This window comes from Hemiscyllium ocellatum, unplaced genomic scaffold, assembly GCF_020745735.1.
Source record: "Hemiscyllium ocellatum isolate sHemOce1 unplaced genomic scaffold, sHemOce1.pat.X.cur. scaffold_649_pat_ctg1, whole genome shotgun sequence".
In the NCBI taxonomy this organism is placed as follows: domain Eukaryota; kingdom Metazoa; phylum Chordata; class Chondrichthyes; order Orectolobiformes; family Hemiscylliidae; genus Hemiscyllium; species Hemiscyllium ocellatum.
Window position 1 is genome coordinate 254276 of NW_026869152.1, and position 21757 is coordinate 276032.

Consider the following 21757-nt stretch of genomic DNA (forward strand, 5'->3'; position numbering starts at 1 on the left):
TTTTTTGGGGGGGAGGGGTGTTTATTAAACAAAAATGAATCTAAATAAAAATCTGATGCCACGGACATATAATTTCTGAAGCCGGAGGGGGATTACAGAGACAGGGAGGGTGGTGAGGCCGGAGGGGGATTACGGAGACAGGGAGGGTGGTGAAGCCGGAGGGGGATTATGGAGACAGGGAGGGTGGTGAAGCCGGAGGGGGATTACGGAGACAGGGAGGGTGGTGAGGCCAGAGGGGGATTACGGAGACAGGGAGGGTGGTGAAGCCGGAGGGGGATTACGGAGACAGGGAGGGTGGTGAGGCCGGAGGGGGATTACGGAGACAGGGAGGGTGGTGAAGCCGGAGGGGGATTACAGTCCAAACATCACTGTGGTGTACATGGACTGCAGCATTTCAGGGAGGCGGTTAACCACCACTTTCTCCAAGACAAGTAAAGGTGGCCAATAAATACTGGTCTGGGCAGCAAAGGCAACCCCCAGTGAATAAAACCAAGCAGTGACCTCTCCGAGCTGACTTGCTGTGAAGTTAAAAACCTCTCTAGAAATGGAGTGGGCAGAGAAGAGAAACAGTGACATTTCACAGCTGCCCTCAGAGAGACCTCACCCTTGGAAGTACTCAGAGCCGGGGTTCAGCTCAGTGAGTTTCAGTCTCTTCAAACATCAATCTTAGTCAGTTTTATTTTATTAAATCTACAGTAGTGAGTAAGGTGAGGATTTCTTTTTAATGTCTTTGGGTCTCTTGATTAAATGTTTAAGATATGAAATGTAAGCATTGCTAATCTCGGGCAGTATTTTTTGAGAAGTAAGACTGTGTCTTTGTCATGGTCTGTAGGTTGTTAAGGTGGAGAGATGGCCTGTTGTAGAGTGGTGTGCTGTTCCTGTCGGATGTGGGAGATTAGGGAGAGTCTCAATGATCCTGATGATTTGTCTGCAGGAAGTGTGATTGCAAATCCTATTGGATCGCATGGATTGGTGAAGGAGTGATTAAAGGCAGTGAGGAGTTAACAGGAGCCGGGGGGTGTGATATGTGGCCGTCTCAGGATTGCAAGATACTGCAGATACAGTCAGGTAGATGGGTTACCTCCAGGAAAGCTAGGAGGGGTAGGTAGGTACTGCAGGAGTCTCCACTGGCTATCCCCATCTCAGACAAGTACACGGTTTTGAAAAATGTAGGTGGTAATAGACTTTCAGGGGAATGCAGCACTGACAGCCAAGTTACTGGTACTGAGACTGGCTTCTAACATAATGTGAGGTATATCCAGTTCCACACGATCGATGGTGATAGGGGACTCTCTAGTCAGGGGCACAGTCTGCCATTTCTGCAGCTGACAGTGAGACATCAGAATGGGGTGGTGCTGCCCTGGTGCCAGTGTCTCACAGAGGGAGCAGAATATTCTCAAAAGGGAGAATAACCAGTGGGAGGACATTGTACATTGGTACCAATGGCATAGGAAGGGGAAAGCATGGGGTCCTGATGAGCAGGGAGATTTGCTAGTGCCACTTGGGAGGCATTAAACCAGTGAGGGAGTCGGGGTAAACCTAAAGAGATAGTGAGAAAAGAGGTGAGTCTGAGGCTGGTACTGTTCACCGGTCAGACTGTCAAGGCAGGCAAGAGCAAGTCACAGAATGAGGTGCGACGGAGCAGTTGCACTGCATTTATTTCAATGCAAGAGACCTGACGGGGAAGGCAGATGAGCTCAGGGTATGGTTTTGAACATGTGACTGGGATATTACAGCAATTACAGAGGCATCACTCAGGGATGGATAGGACTAGCAGCTTAATGTTCCAGGGTATAGATGCTATAGTAAGGATAGAAAGGGACCAACAGCGCAGTGGGAGAGGTGTTTTTGATTAAGTATGACATTATGGCTGGGCTTCGGGAGGATATTCCTGGGAGTACATCCAGGCAAGTTATTTGGGTGGTACTGAGAAATAAGAAAGGGATGACCATCTTACTGGGATTGTGTTATAGACCCTCTCCCAATAGTCAGCAGGGAATTGAGACACAATTTTACCAGGAGACCTCAGATATCTGTAAGAATAATATGGATGCAATGATAAGTGGTTTTAACTTTACCAACATAGCCTCAGAGTGCTGTAGTGTTAAGGGCTTGGATGGAAAGGTATTTGTTCAGTGTGTACGAGAACGTTTCTGATTGAGTTTGTAGGATGTACCTACGAGAGAAGGAACAAAACCTGACCTGTTTTCTTTATTCATTCACAGGATGAGGCTGTCACTGGCTCGGCCAGCATTTATTGCTGCGTTTACCCAGAGGGCAGTTAAGAGTCAACTGCGTTGCTATAGGTCTGGAGTCCCATGCAGACCAGACCAGGTAAGGATGGCATTTTCCTTCCCTAAAGGTCATGAGTGAGCCACATTGGTTTTTCCAACAATTGACAATGGATTCCTGTCATGACTAGATTATTTTTTCCAGATATTTATTGAATTCACGTTCCAAAATCTGCCGTGATGGGATTCAAACCCTTGTCCCCAGAACGTTATCTGGGTCTCTGAATTAACTGTCTAATTTCACTCCATCATCACTGCCTCTTAGGAAATGAGGCAGGGTGAGTGACTGAGGTATCAGTGGGGCAGCTCATCAGCATCAAAGATCCCACAGTATTGTGGCTCAGTGGTTAATGCTGCTTCCTCAGCACCAGGGACCTGGGTTTGATTCCAGCCTCGGGCAACTGTCTGTGTTGGAGTTGACACATTCTCCCCAGTTTCTGTGAGGATTTCCTTCGGGTGTTCCAGTTTGCTCCCACAGTCCAAAGATGTGTAGGTTAGTTGGATGAACCATGTTAAATTTCCCATATTCAGAAGATGAGGTTTTGGGATGTGCAGGCAAATCTCTGCCTGATGTGAAAAGATCATTTTGGGGTCTTGGACAGAGGTCAGAGGGAGGTGTGGCCGCATGTTTTACATCTCCCATGGTGGTAAGGGAGGGTCAAGGGTGTGGAGCGTGGGTTGGTGGGAGGGTGTGGACCGAACAAGGAAGGCGCAGCTGGACAGAAATGATCAGGTAGAGTCAATGTGGCTTTGTACATGCACAATTGGGTCTCACTAACTTGAGTGAGTATTTTGAAGTGACGAAAAAATTGAATAAGGAAGGCGGTGAATGCTGTTGATATGGACATTCAACAAGGTTCCACAAAGCAGACTGGTTAGCAGGGTTAGATCACATGGAATGCAGGGAGAGCAAGCCATTACAAAACTGCCTTGAAAGTAGGAGACAGAGGATGATGGAGGGTTGCTTTGCGGACCGGAGGTCTGTGAGCAGCAATGTGCTGCAAGGATGGATATTGGGCCCTTAAATAAATGACTTGGATGTGAATATATGAGGTATGGTCAGTAGGTTTACAGAAGACACCAAAATTGGAGGTGTCATGGACAGTGAAGAAGGTTAGCTCAGAATACAACAGGATCTTGACCAGATGGGCCATTGGAGCAAAGAATGGCAGACGGAGTTCAATTTAGATAAATGTGAGCTGTTGTATTTTGAAAAGGCAAATCAGAGCAGGACTTATACACATAATGGTAAAGTCCTGAGGGGCGTTGCTGAACAAAGGGACCTTGGAGTGCAGGTTCATAGTTCCTTGAAAGTAGAGTCACAGGGAGGCGGGGTAGTGAATGCAGCATTTGGTACGCTCCCCGTTATTGGTCAGTGCATTGAATGCAGCTGTTGTGATGTCATATTGTGGCTGGACAGGGCACTGATTATAGGTCTTCTGGAATTCTGTTTTCAGTTCCAATCTCGCTGTTCTTGGAATCAGGCATCTGATTGGGTACATGAAGAGGGAGGTTTTAGAGGGATAAGGGTGAACCGCTGGCAAATGGGACTCCATTAACGGTCTCCGTTATTGGTCAATGCATTGAATACAGAAGCTGGGATGTCATATTGTGGCTGGACAGGACGTTGGTTAAGCCACTTCTGGAATTCTGTTTTCAGTTTGAATTTCCCTGTTCTGGGAAGGATGTTGTGAAACTTGAAAAGGTTTGGACAAGATTAACAAAAACGTTGCCAGGATTGGAGGATTTGGGCGACAGGGAGGGACTGAATAGGCTGGGGCTATTTTCTCTGGAGAGTCAAAGACTGAGAGGTGTCTCCATGGAGATTTATAAAATCACGAGGGGCGTGGATAAGGTGAGCAGCTGGCGTCCTATTTCCTCAGGTTAGGTGGGTCCAAAACTAGAGCACATGGATTTAAGTTGAGAGGGCAAAGATTTAAAAGGGATCTAAGTGGCAACGTTTTCAAGCTGAGTGTGGTGTGTGTATGGGAGGGGCTACCAGATGAAGTAGTGAAGGCTGATAAAAATCACAACTTTTAAAAGGCTTCCAATTGGGTACATGAATAGGAAGGGTTTTGATGGATACAGACTAATAGCTGGTAAATGGGAATCCATTAGTTTAGGATTCCTCGTTGGCACGGACGAATTGGACGGAAGGTCTGTTTCTTTGATGTTAATAAATTAAGATGCATTCCTCTCTTTTGTGCAGAGCTAGCTGAAGCACAGATAATTATCCTTGGAGCTGAGAGGGTGAAGCAGTGATTTCGATCTTGTGCAGATTTGGTTGCAAGGTCTTGAATTTACAGAGAGAGAGAGGAATTGTTAACACTGTCACAATTTTTAGTAACTACTTTCAAGTAATTGGCAAATAATACAAGGTGAAAATGTGAACGCTATTTTACTCAGTAAGTTCTGAGCATCTGGAACAATCTGAACGACACAGATTCAGCAGGTATTCTGAAACAGACTTGGAATTTTACTTTTTAAGGAAAGATTTGGGAGGCTATGGGCTCATGGGAGGGGACTTGGGACAGATTTGCAGCATCTCCAGAGAGAGAGAGTACAGCCCCAATGGGCTGAATAGCCCCCAGCCCCTGTGTTCTGTGATACTGCTCTATTCACTGTGAATGATGAAGCTCATCCCAGGGCAGAGAGAGGGAGGAGTCAACCACTCTCATGGCAATGGTGCCCGGCTGATTGACGGCAGCTCCAGACCAATAGGAGGAGAGTCTGTGTTCCCCTGCAGCCAATGGGAGTGAATCAGGGGTGTGGCCAGCAAGCCGACACCTGTCCATGAGCTGTGCAGGTGCAGTGTCACTGGGTGGGGGTGGGAGACACAGCAGAGACTGGGACAGAGGCTGTAGGACCTGAATTACAAACTCCCAGTAAATTAAAACCAAAAGAACTGCGGAAGATGTAAAACAGAACTAACAACCCGGAGGGTCTGGAAAATCTCAGCAGGTCTGGCAGCATCTGTGATGAGAAATCAGAGTTAAAGTTTAAGATCCGGTGTCCCTTCCACAGGACAGATGTTACTGAGGAAAAAAAGTCAGTTTATTTGCAGAAGATAGTGTGGGGGGAGGATATAAGGAGTAAAGGATAGGTGGGGATAGAGTGAGAAGAGCGGTTGGATAAAGGAGTGGATAACGATCTGGCTGGGGGAGGGTGATTAGCTGTTAATGGAGACAGTTAGTGGCTAACCATAGGTAGTGTGTAATGACAGGCTGTGAGACCAAGGCCTGGTGTGTGGGGTAGGGGGCTTCGACATGGGGTTCTTAACCTATGGTTAGCCCCTAACAGTCTCCATTGTAAGCTGTTGCCCACCTATATCACTCCACAATTGGAGCTGCCGAGTACACAAACCTTTGGAATATCCTCCCTAACCCCCTCTGTCCACCTTAAAGATGTATCTAAAAATCGTTCTCTTTAATCAACGTTTCCATCACCCGTGTAGCATTTTAGGAGATTTGTCAATGTGAAAGGCTCCATACAATGCAGGTAGTTGTTGTTACTGTCTGACATCAGGAGAAACAGGGATGAGCCCTCTCTCTCTCATACCTGATGAACAGCAGCAAAAGCAGGAAGCACTGAGCATGCTCCAGCCCACAATGGGCCTCGGATTATTGATGTTAATGGGCGAACGGGGGCTAGAGGTGCTAGTTGTTGCTTCAACCAATCGGAGTGAATGAGGGGCGGGACGATACTCAACCACGTGGTAAACCTCACTGACAGCACAGTGTGTTGTGGCCAAGGCATTGGAAATGTGTGAAGGTGCAGGGCAGGGGAAAGGAAAGACGTATTGACCAGAAAGAGAAGGAAATTTTCACAGTATGGAATGAGAGGTTTTACAGAACATAGTGCACATTGTAAAACACACATTTGAAAATCCAAATTCTGCCCCATTTTCCCTCCCTATAATGCATTTTACACTCCCTGAAATATCAACTGTGTGTTTCTCCCTCCACAGATCCCAGTGATCAGTGCCAAAGCCCCATTGCCTGTGGAAAAGGTGATGTTTGACTTCCTGTACAGCTGCAATTCGTGTGGTGAAGGTGCTCCCACAATGTGGTTGGGTAAGAGCTGTTATAGTTTATTCACTCAGCGACAGTGAAGAGTTGACAATGTATGTGCAAATCAACAACAGTTTGTTTTTTTTTAAGTTTATAATTCCACAGAAATACTATTGAGAGCTTCTGACATAAAGCCACAGATTAGGTCAGGTGATCAAAAGAACTGCCAAATAAACAGGTTTTCAGGAATACCTTAAAGGAGGAAAGCAGGTCTGAGAGGGTTAGGGTGGGAATTCCAGACAGTGTTGCCTTGGCAACAGTAGAAACAGCCAGACAGGTGAAGCAATGAATAAACATATCGTTGGGAATCTGAAAGAAAATGAGTTGTCGGGGTCTCACAGGTTGTGTGGTGCAGGGAGACAGGGATGTTCACAGCCAGGAATTTCATCAAGGGTGAGAATTTTAAATTGTTGCTTGTTGATGGATCAACAAATTTTGGTACAAGTGAGCACTTGGACAGTAGGGTTTTAGATACTCTTGAGATTGCATGTAAGTTGAATGTGGGAGGTTGGCAAAGAGTGTGTTTGATAACGAAGTCTGGCGATAACACAGGGATGGACGAGTGTTTCAGTAAATGAGCTGAGACTAGGGTGGAGTTGGGTGACGTCACTAATGTAGAAATAGTGTTTTTGGTGTTAGGCTGCGCCTCCTCCTCACCACTCCCCCTCACTAAGTCACAGATATTGTTCCTTGTTCTATCTGTCTCTCTTTTCTGGTTATGTCCTTCTCTCCCATTCTGCTACAAACTAATATTTGACCTCACCATTGTTGCAAACACCTCCTCCATCTCCACTCTCCCTTTTCTTTCTGAATTCCTTGTATTTGGTGTCCCTCCAGGATCTCTCCTTGGTCCCTCCTGTTTCTCACCTACATACTGCCAGGAGGTGACATCGTCCAAAAGCACCGTGTTAGGTTTCACATGTACCCTGACAATGCCCAGCTCTCCCTCCCCATCATCCCTCTCCATTACTCAGTTATCAAACTGCTCATCACACTCCCACTACGCGATTGGCTGCAGTTTCCCCCAATGAAACATTGTAGTGGTTAAACTCATTGCCTTCAGTTGCTATTACAAATTCCTTTCCCTTACTACTGAGCCCCCTTCCTCTCCCTGGGAACTATCTGAGATAGAACCATACTCTTCACAATATTGCTGTCATATCTGTAACCCCAAGTTGACCTTCTGATCAGATATCTACACAATCACAAACACCAGGAATTCCAATCTCTAAAATGTTGCTTGTCTCCACCTCACCCCAGCTCCATTGCTACTGAAACCCCTGACCCGTGTTGGTGTTGCCTTAAACTTGACGAATCTAAAACAGAATCCGTGATTCCGTGACTGACCCAAAATCTGCTTCCAGACTCCCTCATGATGGGAAACATCCTCTCGGTATTTAACCTGTCAAATTCCTTAAGAATTCTACATGTTACAATGAGATCACCTCTCATTCTTCCCAAATCCAGTGAGTGGAGTCCCAACTACTTCAGCCTTTTCTTAAAAGATAATCCCTGCGAACCAGGGTTCATCCCAGTCAGGTTTCTGTGAAATGCCTCTGATGAAATGATGTATTTCCTTAAATAAAGGGACCAAAACTTCTGTCATTAATCCCAGATGTGGTCTCACTTCAATTTATAAACTTCATAAAGTTCCTCTCAGGTATATACTCCAAACCACTCCCTTTAAACTTGCACTGATGTTGAAATGCTCAGCAGGTCATGCAGCATCTGTGAAGAAAAATCAGTTAAAGTTTCGGGTCTGGTCATCCTTCCTCAGATACATTAACTCTAATTTCTTTTCACACCTCCTGCTAGACCTGCTGAGCTTTTCCAGAAAATTCTGTTTCTCTTCCTGGTTTACAGCATCTTCAGTTGGTTCGGTTTTCATATCATTTAAACTTGCCATCTCTCCTTAGGATTTGTCATTTCCACCTTGGGAAAAAGATTCACATTTGTTTGGTCTCCCCGACTCTGGGGGAAAAAAGAAACCATGACTAGTCACCCTATCATTGCTCCTTATAATTTTATACAGTTTGATAAAGCCACCTAAAGTGTCCAGTGCTGCAGAGAAATAGCCTCAGCCTATTCAGCCTCTCCCTATGGTTCAAATGTTCCAATACTGGCAACATCCTAGTAAACTTTTCTGAACTCGTGCAAGTTTCCCAACATCTTTTCTGTAACAGGGAGACTGGAATTGAAAGCAGTCTCGGGATTCCAAAAGTGGCCGAGCCAATAAACTGTACAACCGAAACATGATCTCCCAACTCCTATCCTCACTGCACTGCCCAATAACAGCTAGCATACCGCACACCACCTTCACCGACCTGTCTACCTTCAACCCCACTTTCAAGGAACTATCAACCCACACTGCACGGTCTGTTTGTTTGTCAACACTTCCCAGGAACTTTTCTTTGAGAAGTTGAGTCCTATTCTGGTAACATCTTTCTGAAATGAGGGAGACTACAATTGAATGCAGTATTCTAACACTGGCCTGACCAATGCTCTACTCAGCCACAACGTGACCTCCTAACCCCTGTACTCAGTGACAGAATCCCCACAGTGTGGAAGCAGGCCTTTCGCCCCATGAGACCATACCAACCATCGGGACAGCATTCCACCCTAACTCTGTAACCTATCATTACCCAAAGCTAATCCAGCTAACCTGCACGTCTTTGGATTTGTGGGAGGAAATTAAGAACACCAAGAGGAAGCCCACCCAGACACACAGGGAGAATGTGCAAACACCACACAGACAGTGGAGTCGAACCAGAGTCCATTTATTGACCAGTGCATTCAATTAAAGGTCAGTGTCCCAAATGCCGCATTCAGCACCTGATCTCCCTGAAACCCCACTTTCCAGGAACTATGCAGTTGTTCTGAGCCCTTCAGAGGGAATTAATGCGAGGAGGAGAAAACAGGAACAGGGTTGAGTTGTAGATCAATAAAATAACTCTGCATCTTCCCCCTCTCTGTTCCCCCCCGTCTCCCCACACTCTGTCTGGTTTCCCCTCCCCCACCCCCGGCGGTCAGTCCTTTGTCGCGCCCCCCCCACCTCGTCGGTCGCACTCCCCTGTTGGTCTGTCCCACAAACTGTTGGTCTTTCCCCCCCTCTGTCAGTCGCCCCCCTGTCGGTCGCACATCTCTTTTCCCCCTCCGTCTGTCCCCCCCCCCCCCCCCCAACCGTCGGTCGCCCCCTCTGTAGCCCCCGTCTGTTCCCCTCCCCTCTAATCCCGCTTTCTGCCCTCATCCATTTCTGTGCCTCCCCTCTCTATCCCCCCTCTCTGCCCCCACCCATTTCTGTCCCAACCCTCTCGATCCACCCCCTCTCTGTCTACCCTCCCCTCCCATTCCCCTAGTTCTGTACTCCCCCCTCCGCAGGGAAAATATCTTGTCTATTTACCCTATCCATGCCCGGCCTGATTTTAAAAAATTCTTTCCACTCACCGTTCAGCCTCTGATGCTCCAGGGAAAACAGCCTATCCAGCCCTGGCAACATCCTACAATTCTTTTCTGACCCCTTTCAAGTTTGAGAACATCCATCTGATAGGAAGGAGACCAGAATTGCATGGAATATTACAAAAGTTGCCGAATCAATGTCCTGTATAGCCGCAATATGACCTCCCAACCCCTATACTCAATGCTCTGACCAATAAAGGCAAGCAGACCAACTGCCACCTTCACTATTCTATCTACTTGCTGCTCTACTTTTAAGGAACTATGAACCTGCACTCCAAGGACTCTTTGTTTAGCAGCACTACCCTGGAACTTACTGTAAACTGTAAGTCCTGCAAAAGTTTGTTTTTCCAAAATGCAGCAGCTCGCATTTTTCTAAACTGAACTCCTCAGCCCATTACCCATCTGATCCAGATCCTCTTGTACTCTGAGGTAATCTTTTTCCCTGTCTACCACACCTCCCATTTTGGTATCATCCGCACACTTATTTACAATACCTCTTATGTTCACATCCAAATCATGTATGTAAATAGCGAAACGTAATGGATCCAGCACCGATCCTTGTGACACTCCACTGGTCACAGGCCTCCAGCCTGAAAAGCACCCTCTGCCTTCTACCTTCGGGCCAGTTCTGTACTCCATACGATCTAACCTTGCTGACCAGTCTCCCATGAGGAACCTTGTCAAACGCCTGACTGAAGTCCATGTAGATCATGTCCATGCTCTGCCCTCATCAATCCTCTTTGTTACTTCTTCAAAAAACCTGAGTCAGATTCATGAGACATGATTTCCCATGCACAAAACTGTTATTAATATCCAGGATTTAACTCTGTACATCGGGGTCTGCGTTACCCAGTTATAGGTGTTAATATTCGGGATGAAGTTCAAGTACACCAGCATTTTGTCAGTGACTATGTATTGAGTCTTGTTAATGTTACCAACACAGTTGAGTTCCTTTTGAACGGTAGTCCCCGTATCCCTTGTCCACCAGGAAATGGTGGCAGTGTCTTTACCTCTGGACCAGGAGGATCGGGCTCAGAGTTGAGGAACAGCATCTTTGAAGAGGATGATTAGAAAACCCGCCCAAGCCACCAGGCCATACTGTCTCCCAGCTGTCCCTGCCTCAGCCTCTAAACAGAACCTTCCTGTAATTTCTCTCCTGTCAGACTCTCCCATTGCTCAGATTGTCCAGGATCCCGTTCTGCTGCTGCATTGCTCGTGTCCCTCACTGACCTGTCCATCCCCCAGTGTCCTCCACATTCATTCATTGTTTGCAATCACATTACCCCAGTTCTCCAGCCCCACTCCTTCCCGTCTATAGAGAAGAAGACGGGAAGGTTAGCCCTGCTGCCTCACAGCATCAGGTACCCGGTTTCGATTCCAGCCTCTGGCAACTGTCTGTGTGCAGTTTGTACATTCTCCCCGTGTCTGAGCGGGTTTCCTCCCCCAATCCAAAGATGTGCAGGACAGGTGAATTGGCCATTCTAAATTGCCTATAGTATTAGTTACATTAGTCAGGGGTAAATATAGGGTAGGGGAATGGGTCTGCGTAAGTTACTGTTTGGAGGGTCAGTATGGACTTGGCAGCTTCCTCCCTCTGGGAGCAGGACCCAGGGGAATGGCCCCTTTCCCCCCCCCCCCGACACTGTGATCAGACTATCAGTGGTGCAGCGTTTTGCAGAAAGTTATCAGAACTCTTTTGTGAAGATTCAGGGTTTTTATGGAAAGTGACCAGGATGGACCTGCAATTAGAGTCCCAATTTGGTTCATTTTAGTAAGACGGGTTTCGGCCAGAGTGTGCAGGAAGCAGTGTATGCAGGGTGGTTGTCGTCAGAGGATTCACCAACAACGCCCCCCCCCCCCCCCCCCCCCCCCCACCCCACCCTGGTGGACTCAGAATCAGACTCATTGATTTGGTTCTTCGTCCGCAGACAAGAGCTAGGAAACTGAATTCAAAGAGAGGAGAGAGTGTGTGAGAACTGGGTGTGGAGGGAAGGAGTGAGGAGGTTGGTTTGGATTTCAGTTCACAGATGAAAGAAATTGTTAGACTGAAAGTTAAAACTTTGGAAAAGATGAAACTACAATTTAATACTATAATTGTCTTATAAAGATCCATCCAGTATTAATATGGTGAGTTGTGTTCTCAGGTGTAGGGTACTGAAAGGGTGGATTTGTGGATGAGAAATTCAAATTGAACTTCATGTTCAGATCTGATAGTTACTTGATCCGTGCCGATCTGAATATTCATTGGCCTTTTCATGTGGAAGGAAAGGTGTGTATTCTGTCCGTGGGTGAATATTCCAAATCTCAGTGTGACTGGAAAAAAATACTGAGGTACAGCCAAGTCCATGTTAGGGTGGTGACTGTGGAGAGTGAGTTCATTTGTTTTTGAAAGTCTGAAAAATCATGGCATGTTTCCCAGGAACAATTAAGCCATAGCTTTTCTTTGTAGAAGGACAAGTCTTTAATTAACCATACAACCAGAAAGACACAAGGATACCTGCACCATGGCAAATACTATGAAAACTGGATTGTTGTAAAGGAGTTCATTCTCGATCATGGATTGTAATCCATTGGCGTTGTCACGTTGGTTCCAGTGCCGTGGGGAAGCACTGGAAATATGATGAATGCAGTGTAGGTTTCAGTTATTAAACTGTAAGAAGTGCAGAACAATTTAAAAAGGATGTTCTCAGGGCTCAGGGGTCTGAGTTATAGGGAGAGGTTGGACAAGCGAGGATTGTTTTGTTTAGAGCAGAGGAAACTGAGTGGGTACTGTTCTAGAAGTGTATAAGACCATGAGGGGCATGGATAAGGTGAATGCATTCAGTCTTTTTCCCAGGGAATCCAGGACTGGAGGGCATCAGTTGGAGGTTAGAGGGGAAAGAATAAAAGGGAAGCTGTGAGACACCTGTTTTACACAAAGGGTGGTATGGATATGGAATGAGCTGCCAGTGGAAGTGGTTGAGGCGGGTACATTAACAACAGGTAAAAGACATTTGGACAAATACATGGATAGCAAAGGGTCAGAAGCAGATGGGCCAAGTGCAGGGAAATGGGGTTAGTGTGGATGGACATTCTGGTCGGCATGGGCCAGTTTGGGCCAAAGGGCCTGTCTCTGCTGCAGGATGCTATGACTCTAAGTGCATCTGCTATTTCTCCCACTAACTCTGTTGGTATCCTGGGATGTATTCCATCAGGGCAAGGAGACTTATCTACCTTTAGCTCCATTAGCTTGCCCAGCTCTAACTCTTTCATGATAATGGTTGTTTCTAGGTCCTCACCTTCCTCAGTTTCCTTATCAATTACTGGCATGTTCTTAGTATCCTCCACTGTGAAGACTGACTGCTGTGTACTCATATTCCTGAACCCTGCTGGATAGGAATAACTAGGCACAGAACTCTGAGAGGTCTTCTTAGAGTCTTTATTGATGAGACATGGCAGTTACCTGGATAGTGTACATGCAGAACACCACCAGGCAGCAACAGGTAAAGCCCCACCTGTCTGGTGTAAAGCTCCCATTCTTATACCTTTTGTGGTTTGGGACTTTGAATAGATTCTGTCTCTCAGTATTATCTCCACGGCAACGGTCAGTTAGAAAGTCTAGTTCAGTTTCGCACTTTGCCGTTAAAACATACCCCCTGTGGCTCCCTCAAGTATCTGACACGCACTTCAGTTTCAGTGGGGATGTCTATCAGGATTCAGATATGGAGGAGCTGGTGTTGGGATGGGGTGGACAAACTTATAAATCACACAACACTAGGTTATAGTCCAACAGGTTTATTTGGAAGTACAAGCTTTTGGAGTGTGCTGTGATTTGTAACATGATCAGGATTATCTCTATGGTAACAGTTAAGTGCTTCAACAATGAGAGGCCACATTTCCCCACACAATAGGTTCCCCTTTACCAGTGTAAACTGCTATTCCGGCCCTGGGGACAGCTACTCATCACTTTTCTCCCCCAATCCCATCTAGCTTTCTGTTGATCTTTAAAGTTTCTCTAATCTCCTAGTTTCTCCTTGGTCTTTGCCAATCTGTATGCCTTCTATTTCAATTTGATAGACTCCCTTATTTCCTGAGCCACTCATGGCAGATTACTCCTTTTTCCTACAGTCCTTCCTTTTCACTGATATATACTTTTGCTGAGCACTTCGAAAAATTCCCCCGTTGTCTGTCAACTTTCCCACGGTAAAGTCTTTGCTTCCAGTCTACATTAGCCAACTCCTGCCTCATCCTATTGTAGTCTCCTTTGTTTAAGCACTCGATCTTGGGATTGGATTTAATCTTCCAGCTTTCCAGCTGTGTTCGAAGTTCAACCAGATTTATCAGAAGTCTTTTATCAGATTACGAGGTGAGGCAATGTTTCCTGGGTGTTTTGTGTTACATTGTCGAAGACCTTGGCTTTGTATTAAAGTACAGGATAGATATTCACAACAGAGTATTCTGGACGGTATGAATGTCCTCACAGTCTAAAACCATAAATCACTGTCTCCCCTGAGTTTAAAATTGCAAAATCATTATCTCCTACACGCTTCCTCACTATCTAAGTTTGGAACGCTAATCCACCTGACTATCCTCCTTTTTCCAAAAGATGAAGGTGGTGAGTTTTGGATGCAGCTTTCCAGTTATTACCGTAAGAAGATGAGCACTGGGCACAGGAGAGGCAATGCAGCACTTCGAACCAGCCCCACCATTTAATACGGTGATGATTGAGCTCACCTCAGTCTCAGCTGGGTTTTCCCACCTGCTCTCTCTCACCCTTCATCTCATTGCAAATTCAACATCTGTATCTCTTCATTAAATCTGCTCATTGTCCTGGCATCCACCGCATTTTGAATAGGGAATTCCACAGATTCACAACACATCGAGATAATCATCCATGGAGTCCACACCAATACTCTAATGAGCATCCCATTCAGACTCATCCATTCCCTGTATTTCCCATGGTTAACAGTTTAACCTGCACATGCATGGATACTGTGGGCAATGTAGCATAGCCGATCCACTTAACCTGCACATCTTTGGACTGTGGGATGAAACTGGAGCAGCCAGAGGAAACTCGCACAGACACGGGGAGAACGTGTAAACTCCACACAGTCACCGAAGGCTGGAATCAAATCCAGGTCCCTGACGCTGAGAGTCAGCAATGCTAACCATTGAACCACCTCTGCTTAAAATCTGCTCCTCCTATTCACTTCCCACGCCCCAGTTGGCTGAATCTATATTCCTTACATCAGAAAATCAGGTTGTGGAAGCAGGTGTCTCAGTAAAACCCAGTGACAGCCCACAGGTCCTGTCTGTCTGAATGGGGATCCTATACACAACATCCTCCAGCCTATACTTTTCATTCACATTCCAGAGACAGGCTCCAGTGACTTCATGGGGGCTACAACTCCCACAGTACCTGTGGCAGGGACCGCACGTGTGTGGGGAAACCCTGCACGCTACATGTGCAGAATGTGAGCGGGTTTTGGAACATGTGCTTTGGGTAAGTATACTTTGAGGACGAACATATCGGTTGGGGGGCAGGAGGTCAAAGTGTCATTACACCCATGTGGGGCCAAAGGCCATCCTCAACTCGTCATAACACTGGGCATCGACCAATGGGAAACAAGGAAGGATCTGACCCATTCTCCCAGACTGAAGGTTCCTCTTCTGTCTAGGATCTGCCATCTCCCTTTCTGTTTACTTTTGTTTCATTCTGCTGTTACATTATTGACTTGCAGCAACTGAAGGGAAAGGAAGTGAACCCAGAAAGGGTGTAGTCTAACCAGGGACGGGAAGTGGTGGAATGGATCTGTTTATCAGTAACTCCATGAGAATGGGGAGGGTGTACATTAGGGGGTAGCAGAGTCAGAATGGTGGGAGAGAGAAAGTGGGTTGGCGGGTTACAGCTTCGGGGGAAGAAAGGGGTAAAAGATATTCCAGAGAAACTAGAATTGTCTGTTCTGAATTTCTAATCTGTACATATTCCTTTATACAGGGTGCTAGATGGTGAAGATTTGCAGACTGAAATCTCAAAGTCATGTGCAGATTGTGATTAAGTTAACCAGCATTTGAAGAACCAAAGATAGAGAATCACTCCACCAAAATCCTGCAACACTCTCCCTCCCAGCATTGTCGGTCTCTCTGCACCAAATGGACTGTGAATGGTACAAGACAGCAGCTCACTACCATCTTCTCAAGGGTAACTAGAGATGGGGAATAAATGCTGGCTGAGCCAGTGATGCCCATATCCTGGAAATGGTTTCTATCTCTAGTTGCTGAAACCCGGTTGATGTTACTGCAGGATGATGAGGGATGCTGAGTGTATCCTCCAGGAGGCAGCACCATCACATTACCCCTGCCTACACCCACACAGTAACACCACAACGTCACTGGAACAAAAGGCAGTAAAACCAAAGGAGGACTTAGATATAGTTCTTGAGGTAGAGTCATGAAAGGGGATTGGAACACAGCAGAAACAGGAGACTGAGCTGGATGGTCAGCTGTTTCCCATTGAATGGTGGAGCAGGATTGAAAGGCCGAATGGCCTCCTGCTGCTATCTCCCAGGTATGTATATAGCCATGGAGCCCGGGAAGGAAGGAGTGCGCAGGGATTCTCCAAGAGATTGCACTTCCACAACAGGTTTTAGTGAGCGATGGTTTGATGGATTTTATTTAACATTTACAAACCTTGTGTTAAAGATAAATTTTGGTTTTAAAATGTTGTGAAAGTTTTTTGAACAGCAAATAAAATTAAAGAAAATAATTTGTCTGAATATAACAGTTTTAAAACTTTCAACCTCTGTAAAACAAAATCCTGTCTATTCCTGGACACCACCACTTTCCAGCTACTCAAGCTCCAGGGAAATATTCCCTCCCTGTCTGAACCTTTGGTTTGATGTAATTGCTTTTCAGGTCTCCTTCTATGAGCTGCGAAGCGTTCTTTTTCCCCATTTCCCTGACACAGAAATGTTATCACAACAACCTTCCCACCATCAAAATCATCATTATGCCATTTTGCTTTTGGTTAACATATAATCACCAGCAGTGCAATAGTGAGGACTGCAGATGCTGGAAACCAGAGCCGAGATTAGAGTGGTGCTGGAAAAGGGCTTTTGCCGAAACGTTGATTTTCCGGCTCCCGGATCCTGCCTGACCTGCTGTGCTTTTCCAGCACCACTCTAATCTAGACATATCATCACCAACAGTAAACCATTTGTGTAACCAATTGAATATTTCCAAACAAAGCCCATTACGGGCCAAGCAAACCATTACAAGTGACAGAGTGAGAAGGGACTAAATCAAAGTAGAGTTGTGGGGAGGGGGCAGCGGTGGGGATAAAGCACTGTATCCCCTGCGGTGCCCACCTCTATCTAAAGGCATCGAGAGAATTGATACACACCACATGGTCCTTCTCCAAGGACACCCGGCTGTGTAGCCTTTATCCTCAATCATAGAATAGAGTCCCTACAGTGTGGAAGTAGAGCACTGGCCCATCAAATCGCGCCGACCATCCAAAGAACATCACACCCAGAGCACGCTATCACTGTAACACTGCATGACCCATGGCTGATCCACCTAGTCTGCACAATCCTGGATACTGTGGACAATTTAGCATGACTGATCCACCTGCACATCTTTGGACTGTGGGAGGAAACCAGAGCACCTGGAGGGGACCCACACTATCATGGGGAGAATGTGGGGACTCCACACAGGCCGTTGACCAAGGCTGGACTCCAACCTTGTACCTGATGCTGTGAAGCAGCAGTGCTACAATCACAATTTAAATCAAAACAGATGATCCTTGCGCATTGTCACATTACTGTTTTTGGAGATTTACTGCCCAGAGAGACAGCCTGAGGTTCAGAAAGTGGCAATGTAAGATCAGTCAACTCCAGCCCAGTTAATGTGGTTAACAACAACATCAATACTCCAACAGTGTCATCATGTACAAGGTCAGAGAAACTGATCCATCAGCCTGAAACTGACTGACCATGTGGCTGTCAGTGACTCCAACACAAGTGAATGGAAACATTGCTCAGAGCCTGTTTCTGTAACATTCAACTCAACCAGGAAATAAAAAACATGAATAATTAGCTGAAAACAAGGCAACTGTTCTGTTAGAGTCAAAATCATTCAATGTTCAATTATTGGACATTATTGACTCTCAGAATATTCTAACCTGCAGAATCACAGTAAAAGGGGAAAGTAAACAACATTCTTGGCAAAGACTTAATGAACCAACTGCTTGTATAAAACAGCTCAGAACAAAATCCTCCACAAACTGACAAACACAGATACCATCAGATTTATAGATAAAGATTGGAATTCTTTGGAAAAACACTTCCCTGCTTATGGTTTGCAGTAGAAACCATTCTCAGTGATCTGCCACTTATTTCCTTTGAAAAGAGTCGCTGTTTCCCCTCAGAAAAGCAGGTGTGTCGCGCACTTACAGACTGACTTACAGACAAAGGAAACCTGATCTGAGACTCGCAGGTTAATGAAGCTATTAGTGACAGTCCATTTCACACAACAAGAGCTTAGACCACAACAGATTCTAGTGAAACCAACAATGCAATGAAAAAGGTGAATTAGTCTTTATAATCATGCAGCCTCTCTCAATCAAATAATCCTAGTCAACTTCTAAACATTTTAAAACTATTAATATCAATATATACATATTTATTTACTTTCCTAATTTCCTGCAAAAAATATATCTGATTACTCTCTTCAAAATATATGTTAAATGGTAAATTCATAATCACAATTTATTTCCAATTATTCTTAGTATAAAACAACTTGCAAACTAAAATAGTTTTCATGGTAATAATGACAATGGAAACTTTGTTATGTAGTTTACCCATATGTCCAAATATTGTTTTGGTTCATTATTGTAGTGAAGCTAAAATTAAAGTCTATTTATTTTCTCTGATATCCTTCCATTACTTTATTCCCTAATAACAATGCCCATGGTGTAATGGGTGACAAGCATTAAAATAAAATTGAATTTTCATTGCAAGAACTTGTGCAAATAATCACATATTATTCAGTTCATTCATTGTCGTTGATTATCATCATTTTCACCATATGATCACGTTAAATTCACTTAAATAATCACAGTAGAATTTTCACTTCTATAGATATGTCAAGTGAATGTCAAATTACTCATATTTCAAGTCAAACCAAATTTACATTTTGTTCTGTTTTATTCCAGGAATGACAGGATGTGTTACGTTATTATGGGAAACAGGAACAAGTGTAGGTGGTGCCTCTCAGACGCGAGACCTGAAAGCCAAAGAGCCAGGTGGTAGTTACAGTGGGGGAGGTACCGAGTCTCCCACTATCCTCAGAAGGCAGTGAGGATGGTGACACTGACTGGGACGGGTTAGATGACAAAGCGCCCACGTATGGACAGAGAGAGGACAATAGGTGGGTTGACCCACCGCCCTGTAAGGCCCAGAAGGCCGTGTCTGTGGCACCGCTCGGCATCAAAGCTCAAACTTGGACAGACGGGAGGGGGGCAAGAAAGGGAACTGACAGAAACCAAACTGAACCGTTTATCCAGCTGAACGACAGATGTTGGTGAATGACCACCCAGCCTGATAGAGAAATGGTAATAATGGGCCTTATTGGGTGAATACAGATAAATTAGTTGAGATACAGTCTCACCGATGATGGTGTCAGGCCAAGATGCCACGATGTGTACAGCAGAACATGTCTCTACAATGAGATGGTGAGGGTGTGAGCTGCTTCCCTCCCAGTGCACAGCCGATCAGTGGCTCCAGGCATTTACAGCTATTACAGGGACACACTGGGGAGGGGTCAGGCTGAATGGGCTAAAATAACCTTGGTGACTCAGGGACCCAAGGGTAATATCGAGGATCATACAGAGAGGAAACCTAAGGTGTGTAAGGACCACTGGGGATTACCAACCCCCAACCTGTGATGATGAAATAGGTTGATGTGTTTAAAGATGACATGGGACCATATTTAACTGTAATTATAAACATGGGACTCCCAGTGGGAGATAATTCTAACCACCTTCTGAATTGGGCCATGAGAGCTGAGGCAAACTCAGAAACACAGGGGAATAGCTGCAGTACAGGGAGGGTAACCAGACCCACAATGTTACAAGGGAAGCAGGAAAGGGTACATAGCCAAGGAACGGAGGCAGAGAGAGGGAGGTAGATGTTCACATTGTGTGTGCACCTGTGTTCATGTAGGCACATGAATATTCATTGATGCTGTGCTTGGGAACCAGCAGAACATAATATTAATACAGGAGCATCTATATCAGTTACCGATACGGATTTGCCCCTCACTCCTCAATTACTAAAATGAGAGCAGTTGGAGAGGGAATCGAGGAAGCTGGATGAAATAAACCTGTCCTGATGCAGATCATGGATATGGCAAAATATATTCAGATATGGGAGTGTGAAACTGAGGAAAGGACCATTCTGGGAGTTGCCATTTTAGAACCATTCCGAACAACTATTGATGTAGAGACACAAACTGTAATACGGGAACAACCTGGCCAGGCCCTGGGACAGGAAGCAAAGGAGAGGCGACATCTCCAGAGTAGTTACCTTGCAGGGAGACTGGAGCAGTCAGAGAATCTGGAGAGTTATAGCAGGGCGGGTAACTCAAACAGGAATGTGGGTTATTATCTGTAGATCCTGTAAAGATCGAGGCCCTCTCACTCCCCACACAAACAGGATCCCATTAAAGCTGGGGCTGAGGAGGCAGTCATTGTGACAGTAACAGAGTGAGAGAAGCAGGGAATAGTCAGACTAACAGTATCCCAGACTAACTCACAGAAACCGAAAGGGTCATCCCACCTCACTATTGATTATACCTCCCTCAGTAAATCCGCCACTAAACAGTATCCTACAGTAGCGAGCCACACCACTTCAGTTAATGGATTAAAATTGCGACAGGATACAGTCTCAGCCCTTGATATTGTGAATGGGTCCTGTGGACCTGGAACAGCAGAATAAGCTGGTATTTACGGTCTGAGGAAAGCAGTAGACCTGGATCCAAGTACCTCAGGGATCCCATAATATTCCAGTATATCCCACCGATACATGGCTGATGGAGTTCGTCAATTTAATCTTACCAGCACCTCATTACCTCAGTTGGAGAGAAAGAACATATCCAGATATCACACAGAGTATTGTGTTGGATCAGGCAGGCCGAGCTTAAAATTAACCCACAGAGCGTGGGAAGGTAGGGGGAGACGTACCTGGGACATCACATCAGGGCGATCAAATCAGGAAGGAAGGAGGACAATCCCAGTGTAACGAAAGATCATGATTTCAAAACTATACACCCACACACCGTGAAGGAGATAAGGCAAACTTTAGGATTGTTCAATTATTGGAGGACTTTTGTCGAGAATTACCCAGAAATGGCAGAACCATCACGAGCCCTGACAGAAGCACTGACATTAGCCAGGGGTCAGGGAGTCAGCACATACACAGACAGACAGCATGCCTTTGGTATAGTTCATGACCAATTGACAGCCTGGGCTTGGTGGGGCACATAGAGCATGAAGGACAGATCAGAGAGTTTGTGGAAGCAGCTAACTTTCCCAGTGAAGCAGCAATAATGAAGATTATAGCTCACAGGAAAGTAGAAACCCCACACTAACAGGGCAGTGAGTATGTGGGGAAGGCGGGTGAATAGACAATAGATGCAGGAGTAGGCCGTTCTGCCCTTCAAGACAGCACCACCGTTCATTATGATGATGGCTGATCATTCTCAATCAGTATCCTGTTCCTGCCTTATCCCTATAACCCTTGATTCCACGATGCTTAATAGCTCTATGCAACTCTTTCTTGAAAGTATCCAGAGACTTGGCCCCCACAGCCTTCTGGGGCAGAGCATTCCATCCCACTACTCTCTGGGTGAAGTAGTTTCTCCTCAATCTGTTCGAAGTGGCCTACCCCTTATTTTTAAACT

General features: G+C 45.6%; 1 long non-coding RNA gene across 2 annotated transcripts in view; it reads left to right on the forward strand.

Annotated features, from left to right (window-relative positions):
* LOC132814060 (uncharacterized) overlaps window positions 1-16537 on the forward strand; it is a 32298-nt gene extending 15761 nt beyond the window's left edge. For both annotated transcript variants that reach the window (XR_009644279.1, XR_009644278.1), the window contains 4 exons: window positions 2226-2334; window positions 6259-6364; window positions 15171-15299; window positions 15795-16537. This is a non-coding gene — a long non-coding RNA (uncharacterized LOC132814060). The remainder of the gene's footprint in view (window positions 1-2225; window positions 2335-6258; window positions 6365-15170; window positions 15300-15794) is intronic.
* The last annotated feature ends 5220 nt before the right edge of the window (window positions 16538-21757 follow it).